Here is a 13382-nt window from a genome sequence, read left to right on the forward strand (position 1 = left end):
GATGTGAGTTTTTCGGACGGCTATAGATACGATTGACTTGATCTAAGATGCTCTGCTTGCAATTTTATGGTCGAATACATTTAGTCTTAAGCGTAAACATTAACTGGTTAGTTGGCAATACCGTTACGTCCCTGAATTTCACGGAGTGGGAGTGAAACCAAGCAATAGGAGATAACCCCGCGTTAGCGGACCAGAGCCCCGAACAATCCGCTAATGCGGGGTTCCACTGTAATAAACATACGAAAGGTACATTTATTTATTTATTTGTATCGTATGCACTATTTTGAGTGCAAAAGACATGTATAATATATAACTTGAAATGACCAAATCTATCAATTTCTTTTTTAATATTTTTGATTGCTAAAAATATATGGTGCATTATCCGCACTAAATATGCTTAATGCAGTGTTACTAACTCTTAAGTATAATACAGTGTTGCAAAGTTTAATATAAATTATGGTAATATATACATTTGATGTAATAAGTAAAAATAAATTTATGATGGAAAATATTAATTTATATATTTTTTATTTAGATTATATTTTATTTAAGACATAGTAGTAAATAAATGTTATGTTCACATTTCATTATCTGCTGTTGGTTTTTACGTAAAATTAACGACTTTAACTTTGATTTTGTCATTTCAAAAATATTTAATAACATGAAATTAATAATATGTATGTACAGTGACATTAACAAATTAGATATTGTTGATAATGTTCTTATATTATTAGTTTTAATACATAATTTTAAGAAAAAATTGCTTATTGATTAAGTAGTACTGGAACCTCCTTATGTAATATATAATAATCGGAATAATATGTACGTACGGTAATTTGGTCATATCATATATCGCCTGCGAGTCTGATTCATGCTGGTAATCTACTTACGGCACTGACTCAGTATGCAACGCGCGACTACGCAAGATACCTAATAACACAATGAACGTGCACACGGCTTTTTAATTGATCTTTTGTTTAGCAATAATCTTAGAAGATTTTTTACTAGTCCAATGACTTACATACATACAATCATAATTATATTTCCGATTTGCAATATTTTATTAACATATACATGTATGCTATAAAAATGAGGCCAGGAATTTAAAATTTATCGATAAAAATGACAAATTATGAAAGAAGTGTCAATAGAGCTTAAAAATTATTCTTCTAAATTCTTAAGCCATTTGTTTTTTTAACATTGCAAAATTGAGAAATGAGAGGAGACTATAAGAAACGGATTCACCGGAAATCTGTTAATCTGTTTTTAGTACATCTTTTGGTTATATTTATATGTATATGTGCACCTTACATATATAATAAGCGTACACAAGCGCACGCGCGCGCACGCATACACACATACACACACGCGCGCGCGCGTGTAATATATATGCATTATTTGCACCACTCTCCTTATAGTCTCTCTCTAGAGAATCGAGTCTTTGCAACGGGTTTTATACGTTTAATTACAAAAGCATAATTGTTGGTCTTACTCTTTAAATGCCGCGCTTGATTTATTTATGCGACAATATCAATTCTATTCAAAGTCGATGGTTCTGATAGACAATGGATTTCAGTCTTAATCAAATTTATTAGATAATATAATTGTTTCAATCCTATTCTTTTATAATTTGAGTGTGTGTGTGTGTATATATATATATATATATATATATATATATATATATATACACACATATATAATTATTATATATTTTTTACTGTTTAAAAAATTATTTTAATATATCGTTATAAATCTAGTTCTTTTTAATTAAAATTTTTGAATTTTTTATTATTAACGGCGCTAATAGCAATCTTATCGCGCGCCCATGAGTTAAGTGCTAACATTCTCGCCAGCTTCTCGTTCTCCATATTGTCCGCCCACCTTGCCCGCGGCCTGAATCGAAGTACCTCGCAGTGTCGAAACATCAGAGATATGTGTCTGCATATTTTTCTCCACCGATAGAAATTCTTTCAGTATCGGCAATGCAACTTTTGGCATAACATACGCAAAGTGCGCGTGCGTATGCACACATTGTTTGTATATACACAGATAGATATTTAATAACTTGTTAATAAGAATATAGGATCAATTATATCGAAAGAGATAGCACATCGAGGTAAAACTATAAACGTGCAAATAGAAAGCAGCTTAACGCCAGTAAGATCTGAGACTTGAAAAACATTTGACCATCGGAAGTAACATTAAAACATTATTTTTCGATTTTCTTGCTGAACACAAACTACTGTAATTGTCTTTCGCGGTTATTTTATTTAAAGATGAAAAATAAAATGCCACGAGCGTATGTATGTACATACATTTTCGATGTACATCGAATGGCGTTAAGCGGGCTTTCCGATGATTTTTTCAATACGTTGCGTTCGAGAGTATTGTTCTATAGCAATTCTCTCCTACTAGCCATATAGAAAACTTGCATACCTCCTACAATGCAGTTTTCTTTGTGGAAAAATCTGAAATTTATTGTTATCAATATAAATTTTGCGTGGCACGTCGGCCGGCGGTGAATGACAGTTTTTTAAACAACAGTTTTAATGTGGTGCAATTCATTCTGGAGCATGTTCTCTGTAAGTCGTCTTATAAGCGCGACGAAAGACACGCTATTGCATAACGCCACAACGAGCTTTAGTTGTTGTACAATATTGTATCAGTTTCGTTGATATAATAATTTCTCTATACTTGAAGAGTAGATGTTTTAATAAGCAATAGCTGTACTTCCCTACTGGTGTTTCCTCTCTCTTTTTTATCCTGTATCCATCCATTATTGGAAAGTTGGAAACATGGCAGAATTTGCTTTCCACTAATCCGTTGTAGAACCAGACTAAAATTTTAGCATAGAAGGAAAATTCCAATTTCCTACTTTTTCCAAACGATTTATATCTTTGGCCAAATTTATGTATTTATTTGCGGTGTTAGCGTATAGCAACGGGCACGTTATTTTTTTTTTTACCGTATATTTTATTATTATCTATTGCATTTTTTTCCTTAGAATGATGCGTTTGGTGTAATGTCTAACAGAGGCGATTAACTGCGAAAGTTCTCTTGAGACGAGATTGATTTTTTAAATAAAAATTTTACTGTGTAAAAATGTTTCGTTATTTTATTATTGACATGTTTGATAAAGCATCTTACATTCAATTATCGTTAATCTTTTCTGATTTTTAGAGCTCAAAAATTTTTCTTTTTTTATCAAAATTGATCTTTGATTAGTTTTAATTGTTTTCTTTAAGAATGCGTCTGTATTATTTGTGAACATTGTAATCTATGTAGACGATGTATATATAGAGCATTAATGCATCTTAATATTCAAGAAACATCTTTTTATTTACTGCAAACTGTTGATAAATATGGCTCAATTACTTTATTACGCAAAATATATATCTTTACGAATGCACAAACGCATCGAACGACGTTAACGCTGCCAATTATACATACTATTGTTTAAAGATAGCTATCATGTTGAGCGACCAAGTATCTTTAAGAATCCTTCGGGAGTTCTTGATAAATTTTGTACAGTGCAATGTTTTCATTTCTAATATATTTGCTAATCCATCTTTTCACGATAATTTTCATTGGCGATTTTTTGTTATATCTTTACAAAAGGGGACCCAACTCCGATGATCTTGATCTTGACATATATTATCAAGGTCACCTTCCTGAGTAATGTTCAAGTGATTTAGTCAGAGATTTTTATAAATCACCGCTCGTGATTTATTAAAAAGGTTTTAACAATAAAAGTTTCATAAATATGATACATGATATCACTGTTTTACTTAAAGTCATAAACCTATGTGGCGCAGAGAGGGCTTCGCCCTCCCCTTACATTCCCGCATTAATTTTTTTTATAAAGCACGCATTTTTGCGTGCTTTCCCTTGGGAAAAGGCTTGAATTACTTTAGATTAACTTTTACATACCTTATATTACCTAAAAATTATCTAAAAATTTCTTCAGTAAAATTTTAGATTTCTAAAGTAATTTTGAAAACTTTAAGTTTATTTGAAGTAAATTTTTCTAAGGGTTAAAATAAGAAAATCTTAATTTATTATTATCCTAATCTAAACCTAATTATTATTATCCTAATCTAAATCTTATAAAAAATATGGGTAAATCTTAACAAAAGGGGATCCAACCCCGATAAATAATAAATTCATTATTAAAATAAAGCATACATTTATGCGTGCTTTAAAATAAAAAAGTCTATTAATTTATTATTATTATAATTTTTTATGCAAAGTCGCAAACCCATGTGGTGCAGAGAACGCGTGGGCGGGATGCAAGGGCAGATCTTCGTCCTCCCTCTACATCCCCGCATTAATTTTTATGAAGCACGCATAAATTAATAGATTTTTTATTTTGAAGTACAAAAATGCGTGTTTTATAAAAATTAATGCGGGAATGTAGCGGGAGGGCAAAGTCCTTCCCTTGCATTCCGCCCACGCGTTCTCCGTACCACATGGGTTTGCGACTTTAAGTAAAGCAGAGATATCATGTATCGTATTTATAAAATTTGTTTTGTTAATAACTTTAATAACGTTAATAATTCAGGAGGTCAACATATGTTATCAAGGTCACGTCACTGGGGCTGGGTCCTCTTTTGTTAAGATTTGCTCATATTTCTTTTTACTTGTACATCAGAAAATTACAGCAAATTATAAAACTTTTTTGTTTATAACTTTTTAACGAACGACGAGCGCAGACTAAAATCTCTTGAACATTACTCAAAAGAGTGACCTTGATAACATATGTCAAGGTCATCGGAGCTGGGTCCCTTTTTGTAAAGGTTTATCAATTATCTAATATCACGAAATGATACTCGAGGCGAACGCGATGCTTCTTCTACATACGCGATATAAGTTGCAACGATCGTATTATTTTTTAAAGCGCACGAAGAAACAGCTGTTGATTTATAACAGTTCAATTAGCGAATATTGTAGCACATTTCGTTAATCCATTGGCAAGCATGCAATTTTCTTTTTTTCTAACTTATTTATCCTTCACAAAAGTGCTAAAAGGAATTGGATAATGTTTCGGAATGATTTGTCTCTCCCATATATATGTCACTTCTGCCATCGACTCGCAAACATCTTGTCAAATTTAAAAAGTTTTCTCGTAATACGTCTTTACGTTGTCACAAGAAACATTCTATGATGAAGTGTGTGTGTGTGTGTGCGCGCGCGCGCGTGTGCACGCGTGCGTGTGTTGGTACGTGTAGTTTTTCTAGCGCAAAAATCGCAGTTGCTGTCAAAAAATATTACTTATATAGGTTTCTATGTACGAAAACATTCTTTTTTCTTAAATAAAAAATGAGGAAAGTACGTACTGATTATATAGGATGCTATTCGTTACTGAAACAAATAATTGTGCCGTGCAGGCCAGTCATCGTCACCAACGATATAATTTTCGATAGTTCGATATTTTTTGCGCAATTAAGAAAAAGAAAATATTTCAGAGAAAGCAGAGGAAACATGTGAGGGTAGAGACAATTCCGCAAAGTCTGAACGCAAACGCACAGACTGATCCAAACTTCCTTCGAATGCCTATTGGGCCACGTTTCTGAAAAATGTACGATGTGCATATGCATATATATGTAAGAGGTCTGTTCTTTGACGCTGCACTGCTGGTGCAATAAATTAAAATAAGACAATATATTTTTTCTCATTTTAACTTATTGCACCAGTGCAGCTATCAAGAACAAACCTCAGTATTCGGAATCCATGTGTAGATCAGCTCTCCCGAGACCTGTACAGTATGGTACATATACATCGCGAAAAATGGCTCAATGCGTTATTTGTAAATAGTCGTCTTATATATATATATATATATATATATATATATATATATATATATATATATATATATATATATATATACCAGACGTAGTGTAAACCTTCCGTCACGTTTACAAGCAGGTAGAGCGCATTGAACTGAACAGAAAAGTCCTTTACCGTTTTGCAATTTTCGTAATAGTTAATGAGTTATTGATTACACAGGTACACAAAAAAGTGGTTTCTTTCTAAAATTAGGAAAAAATGAGCCAATTCAGCAATTCTAACTTGGATTTGAATTCAGCGAATTAAAATATATAAGGATTGACTCTGGTCCGCCGGACCAACCACCTTTTTTTGTGTACCTGTGTAATCAACAACTCATTAACTATTGCGAAAATTGCAAAACGGTAAAGGACTTTTCTGTTCAGTTTAATGCGATCTACCTGTTTGTAAACGTTGACGGAAGGTTTACACTACACCCGTATATATATATATACATATGTGTGTGTGTGTGTGTGTGTAGCACTACTAAAATAAATATGTATAAAATTTCATACGTTGTTAGGTTTCTAGCATTAGTTATATCTGAAATCAGTTACCAATTATATGAACAAATTGCAAATAAACTGCAAAAATAACAACCGCTGTTTATTCAATTTCCTTCCTGCTCTGCAATCAAGAAAAAGACATATAGAACAATAACAAGATTATATTATACATTGTTTATTTGTCATTATATAATTATCATCATGTACATTGTCGTAAATCGCAATGGCAGTGGTAAGGAAATGGGAAGCTGCACACTTTCATGGCTTTTTTGTTCTTTTTATTATTGTTTTTTTATTGAGATTTGCGAATACATATACATACATACATATATGTATGTATATATACATACACACATACATAAAGGATGAAGAACTAATGATATAATAACTATTACGCTTAAAAACGAAATAAACAAAAAATTATCGTACTATCGTTAACGTGTTAATTTAAATAACATAATAGTAACACCGCGCGCGTGGCGTTGTGTGGGTGTGTGTGTAGCATGAATGCGTAAAGATTAGAGCTCAGACACGCAGTCTCCTGCTACCTCTTTCGTTTAGTTTTATCGCGACCCTCGGTACGCCTCAAATTTTTCGATTTCTTCGATTTCGTCTTGCTTCTTTCGATCAACATTACTTGGAATAAAAAGATTTTTCTCAAAAAGTTTGCTCGCTGTTAACTCATCACCTTGTTGGACATTCTTGTCATTTGAAATGTTTTTTTATTTAATAGACCAAGGAAACGATGACAACTCTTAAATCAAGATATCGAAATATCAGGAACGTTAGAAATCATCGCGTCATCGACTGCAACGGTCGGCAATGCGATTTAAATCGCGCGACGATGCATTTATGAAAAAAAGTACAACTTGTTTTTAGTATACTCGTAATAATATTACAATAATTTCAAGTATAAACTCACGTAGATTTGGATAGAAACGATTTAGGTTTTTGATTAAAAAAATATACATGTAAAATTAATCGCTGGTGTGAGATGAAAGTGCAGACAAGAGTACCACACACAATGGTAATCCTCATTATTAAAAATAATATAATATACAACGATAAATTTTAATCACGCTATTAATGTAAAATTTCTTCTATCTTAGCAATGATAGATCTTAATTAGCAAATTATACCTTTGCGAGTTGGAATCAATCTTGAAAAGATCTTGGTTCCGGTGAAAATTGTCGCCGCATATAAATGTGCTCACGCATCTTTATGTTGAATGAGCAACAGCTCCTATTCCTTTTAAACAATGATTTAAAAAGGTTTCAATCGCACAAAGAACGAACGATCGAAATGAGGCACATTGTGATCGCGCAAAAACACCCTCAAATCCTCCGTTCAAGTGTTGTGCGTTTCGTTACATCTATACTCTAGCGAGCACCAATCATTTTCACGTTCAGATACGATTTTGGACTAAGATCAGTAATTTTAAATAATGTAAACGTTATATTACAGACATGTAAACAGATAAATAATACTTTTTTACATCGTCAGATAGTCACGATTATTCAGTTACGTCAATTTTGATGTTACTGTTGGTCTCTGCGGTATATTTTGTACTATGTTTTATATACAAATAATTTTCTTTTTCTCTCTTTCTCCCTCATTCATCTTGACGCAATGTACCTAACGCAATGTCTGTCCTCAAAGTCATGGATCACTCGCAATCCATATTGATCCTCTTAGGCTGAGATAACAAAACCGAATTATCATGTCCGACGATTTTTAAATATTATAATATATGAAGAGTGAAAGAATGTAGTTAGACTATATTGGTACCAAGTACTCGATGAAAGAATTGAACTCTCTTTTCTAAGAGACTAAAAAAAAGATAAAAAAGGGGAGTTTCGTAATTATTAAAAAAGATGGACCAAACTCATTGCTCTTGGCTTGACCTCGAGCGTAGAATTCGAATTTCAGCTGAATTTCTGAATCTCAAAATCACTTTCAAGAACGAACACACGGACGCGCGAGCGAAGGAGAGAGAGGAGGAAGAGGGGAGGAGAGAGTAGATTACGGAATATTGGAAAGAGAAAAGCGCCCGGAGACGAAAGGGTGTTTTCGCTTCGATCGTCGCCTCGATTCTTTTCTCCTCGTTTTTGCGAGCGAGCTGAAGGGAGACGAGAGTGACGAACGCGCGAGTCTCTAACATCAATCTAAAACATTATTTAAAAGATCAAAGTGCTTACGTTCGCACCGTTTTTTCTTTTTTTCGATTGCGCGTAGCGATCGACGTCTTATATTGAGTTATTATATTTTATGCACTAATAAAATATCACCTTTCTGAAAAATATTTTTGTTCGCGTACACACAAAAAACACCAAAACATTTTGCGTGCCGCGACATCTTTTCCGTTCTCTCTGTCACATCACATTCGCTTTTGCACTCGCATTTTTCCTCCGAGATATTCGCTCTCGTTATCAAGGCCGCAATATTTTTCTCGATTCACTTTTTTCGTGATGAAAGCATGAAAGCACGGAGCGATTCCAAGCGTGCGTAAGGAAGTAAATGCCAAGTCTCGTATGCCTTAGCACAAGGGAAGGTCTTTTGGCTTAGATTCTTACGCTTATCGTCAAAACTTAATTCCATTGTCAATTCGCGTCAAATTGTGAATCGATTAATTTTTTCACATCCTATCGTTCATGACTGACATTTCTCGTCACCAAAAAAGTGAAATGGTCGAGATCGACGAGTGGATGAAGCTGCTGCTACCACGAGCTACGAGCGCGATTGCGATTGCGATCACTCGACATCAATTCAGCGTGAAAAATCACGTCAGTCACATTTGAGCAAACTCGATGTATCTTTGCAAATTATCTCTTTCGCAGAGAAAACTAATCGGAATACAACAATGTTATACAAATATGTTATTATAAAATAATTTCTTACATGGGCCTCTACAAAGATTTGCATAGACAATACACATTTGTTTATCACTCATCATGCGTCTCTATACAGCAACTCCTCTCTTTATTTTTCAAATATTCTCCTTTAATATTCAAATTTTCCCTTTTTGATATGACTTCTATGGTGTGATCTATCCAATCATGTATCTTGCAATTCAACATACTACTCCAAGATATCGTAGCATCACCTTCATCCATTCGTGTATTTACAATAATTTTTACTTTTCATCGCAAGGATAAGATCAATCTTTTGCGGGACGTTTGTTGACTCTTGGACCGGGTGTACACCAAATATTCAATTAATTAGATACTTGAGCAATCGAGATCGAGCAGATAGACAACTATCATTTTGTTATTTCTACTTTGTCTAGAGAGAAAAAAAATTATTTGACCGTCTATCACACACATGCAATCGAAAACTATTATCGCGTCAGAAATTATTGATCAAAGATTTAACAATGTCCATTTTCTACTGGCAAATTACGATAAAGAACAATAGGGAACTTATCTCTTTCCCCTCTTTTATTGACAAGTCCGCGAATAATTTTAACATTTTATCTCTTAATGTGTGTGTGTGTGTGTGTGTGTGTGTGTGTGTGTGTGTGCGTGCGTGTGTGCGCGCGTGTGCGTGTAATTGAATAATAAATAATCATTATCGCTAAACTGATCGTATCGCTATTAGGGCAATTAGTCAAGGCAGTCTCAAGAGTCAAAATCGTCCATTTGACATGTCTTTACAATAATTACATTTTCTGCCGCCAGAAAAATAGAACTCTTAAACTTAAACTCAGTTCTTGTTCGTTCGTGATTTACAAATTCTTCATCCTTCGTCGCATGCACGCGTGTGGAGTATGTCGTGAGTATGAAATGCGTATAAACTCGATATTCCAGGTAAATGAAAACTATTAATTACCGCGGATACCGCAATTTCAAATCGTCGTCACAACGATAATTCTCTTTTGATAGCATGCTTTCAAGAATTTCTTTTTACCGATAGAGAATCAATAAACAATGAAAAATATAAAAATGCATATACATGCAATAAAAAATAGAAAAATTTTATATTTCATATTTCTTGATTTCATGAAACTTGATTCAATATATAACACACAATTGTAAAGTTTTGTCATTAATATAAGCATTTACTTCTATGTTTGCTTGCTTTCGTGAAATTTGATAAAAATTGTTAAGAATCGCGTCCGTACTAATATTTTGTGAATGTTTCGCAAAAAATATAAAGGTAACACATTATAATATAATGTTATAATTTTGAAAGAAAAATTATTTACATTAATGGACACTTTGCCAATTAGCTTGACCTTGATATATGTTGATTGTTCTGAGGAACAGTAAAAAGGTCGCTCGTTTAGCTGTCGCTCGTTATTCATTGAAAAGTTATTAACAAAAAATGTAATATAAATAAAATAAATCTTTCTTATTTAAAAATTAAATTAAGTTATGAATATTATGAGGTAAGGATATAGAAAGAGAACTTTTTTTCATGTGTTTTTGACTCCGCAGTCCCATGTAAAACAAATTTGTAAATAATAATAAAAGAAAATGATTTTGTTTTACGTAAACTAGTATAAATATGGACGGGAGAGCTCCGCTCTCCCCCCCTACACCCCCAATCCGAAATTTCTCCAAACCTTATCTAACCTAACAAAACCCAACCCAAGTTGCAATTTAACCAAAATTTCAAATGTAAAATTATAATGTGAATTCCACGCGAAGCGATATCCACTCCCATCATCCCCCTTGTGCTTACGGTTTAAAATTAGGTTGGATTAGGTTAGGAGAAATTTCGGGCTGGGGAGTTCGCCCCTTCCCTGCCCATATTTATATTAGCATATGCAAAACAAAATCTTTTTTTATTTGCAATTTTTTTCTTAAAAATATAAATCTTATTTATAAAACTTTCTTATAACTTTTTTATAATTTTTTAACAAACACAAACGATGATTAAAAACTTGTCAAGATCACTCAGGAGAATAACCATAATATATGTCAAAGTCATTGACTTTTAGAAGAGCTGACTTTTCGAAAGACTTTTGTAAATATTTACCGAAACGTTTTATATTAATATTTTGTTAACAAACAACGAGTGATGGTTAAGACTTTTTGATTGTTATTCAGGAAAATGACCTTGATCAACATATGTCAAGATCAAGCTGATTGACGAAGTATCTGTTAATGTAAATAATCACTGAAAAAATATATATATATTAAAATTACTGCGCGAATACAAAATCTACTTTTTATGAATTAAAATACATACACTTTTATATATGCTGTCTATAAGAAATCTTCTAATCGTAATTTAAATTAGAATTATTTATAACAATAATCAATCCTAAATATTAATATATGATACGTTTTATAGAAAGTTTATCGAAATATTAAACAGATTGAAAATAATTAAAGAGCAGTCCTACATAAATAAAAAGAAAAATTGATAACTGTTGAACGCAATATAAAAATTGTTGCGATTCACTTACAATTTTTTCACTGACAGTAAATTGCAAGGTTAGGCCGGTATTCATAGTCGGGTCTTATATTTAAGATCATCTTAAGTACTGTTTTAAGATGCTATCAACCAATCACAGAGCCGTATTAGCATCTTAAGACATTGCTTGAGTCGAAATAAGATTGCTTGAAATAAGATTTGACTATGAATAGCGGCCTTAGTCATTGAAATTTTCATTAATCACGAGAATAATGAAAAAATTGAAACAAACGTATAGATACAGATGAATTAATATAGATGTTCCACGTATCGCAATTGATTCGTCTCTTTTAATTAGACAATTTTATCTATATATATATATGGATATATATTTTTTACGACACACTCCATCACGGCTATTTGCGATTTCGGAAATGTTCACACATGACGATAACAATACTTATATTCATCACTATATTGCCAGTGATTTACCTTTTTTCTTTAGTTCGATATACATATATTCATACATATATAGGTATATCAAAAATATCCTTAGTAAAATAAAGTATATATATATATATATATATATATATTTTAATATATATATATATAATAGCAGTTATATATATATATATATATATATATATATATATATATATATATATATATAAAACTGCTATTTTATATATATAGTATATCCAATATTAAGTGTAACACCGAGCGTGAGTAGATAGAGGGACCGAGTTAAATTGAATAGAAAAATCCTTTACTGTTTTGTAATTTTAGCAATAAATAATGAAAAGTTAATTAATAAAGATTTGTAAACCAATGCATCTCTACATTTCGTAGAGCCACAAATGTTGGACTTTTTGTTGTCAATCGCATGGACCTACGATAATTCACAAATCTAAAATGATTAATTTTTCATTATTTATATTGCAAAAATTGCAAAACGTTAAAGGATTTTTATTCGGTTGGGTAATCCCTTATGTATCTATTTATGACCGGTGTTGCATCTAATATCAGACACCCTCTATGTGTCATATTTATAAAGAATTTTTTATTTATAACGCAGTGTCAAATGTAATATATATATATATATATATATATATATATATATATATATATATGTTTTCATTAATATATTCACACGCATTTACGCGTGCGTCTATCAAATGTGTCTGGATTTTATATGCAAGTGTGAATACATAAGTATACATGAAGTATGTGTACACGCGTTATAATTACGCATATTGAATATTTTCATGATAAAATGGATACTTTATTTTGCGTATTTATACTCGTGTAGAGTACATCTACAATTCCTCAATTTTTAAATGTGTGCGCGCGTGCACGCACACGCACATTGTATCAAGGAAAACTAATTTTTCAGCAGATGCAAAATTCTCTCGCACAAAATTTTTCTATATGAAACAATTTTATGAAAATGTAACAATTACATGTTGTATTATCGGTTTGATTACCAAATGAGTGATCATAGAAGTACAATAAAATATGTTCAAAAACAATATATATTAGAGACATCCGTTTATATAATTATTATATAAAATAATAAATCTGAATTGGGTAAATAGTTAGATCAATGATAAAATAGTTATCTAATATTTACTAGACTTGCAAGTAGTTAGGTATTAAGATAATTCATAATAGGACTGTTTATAATTGTAA

This window comes from Monomorium pharaonis, chromosome 3, assembly GCF_013373865.1.
Source record: "Monomorium pharaonis isolate MP-MQ-018 chromosome 3, ASM1337386v2, whole genome shotgun sequence".
In the NCBI taxonomy this organism is placed as follows: Eukaryota; Metazoa; Arthropoda; class Insecta; order Hymenoptera; family Formicidae; genus Monomorium; species Monomorium pharaonis.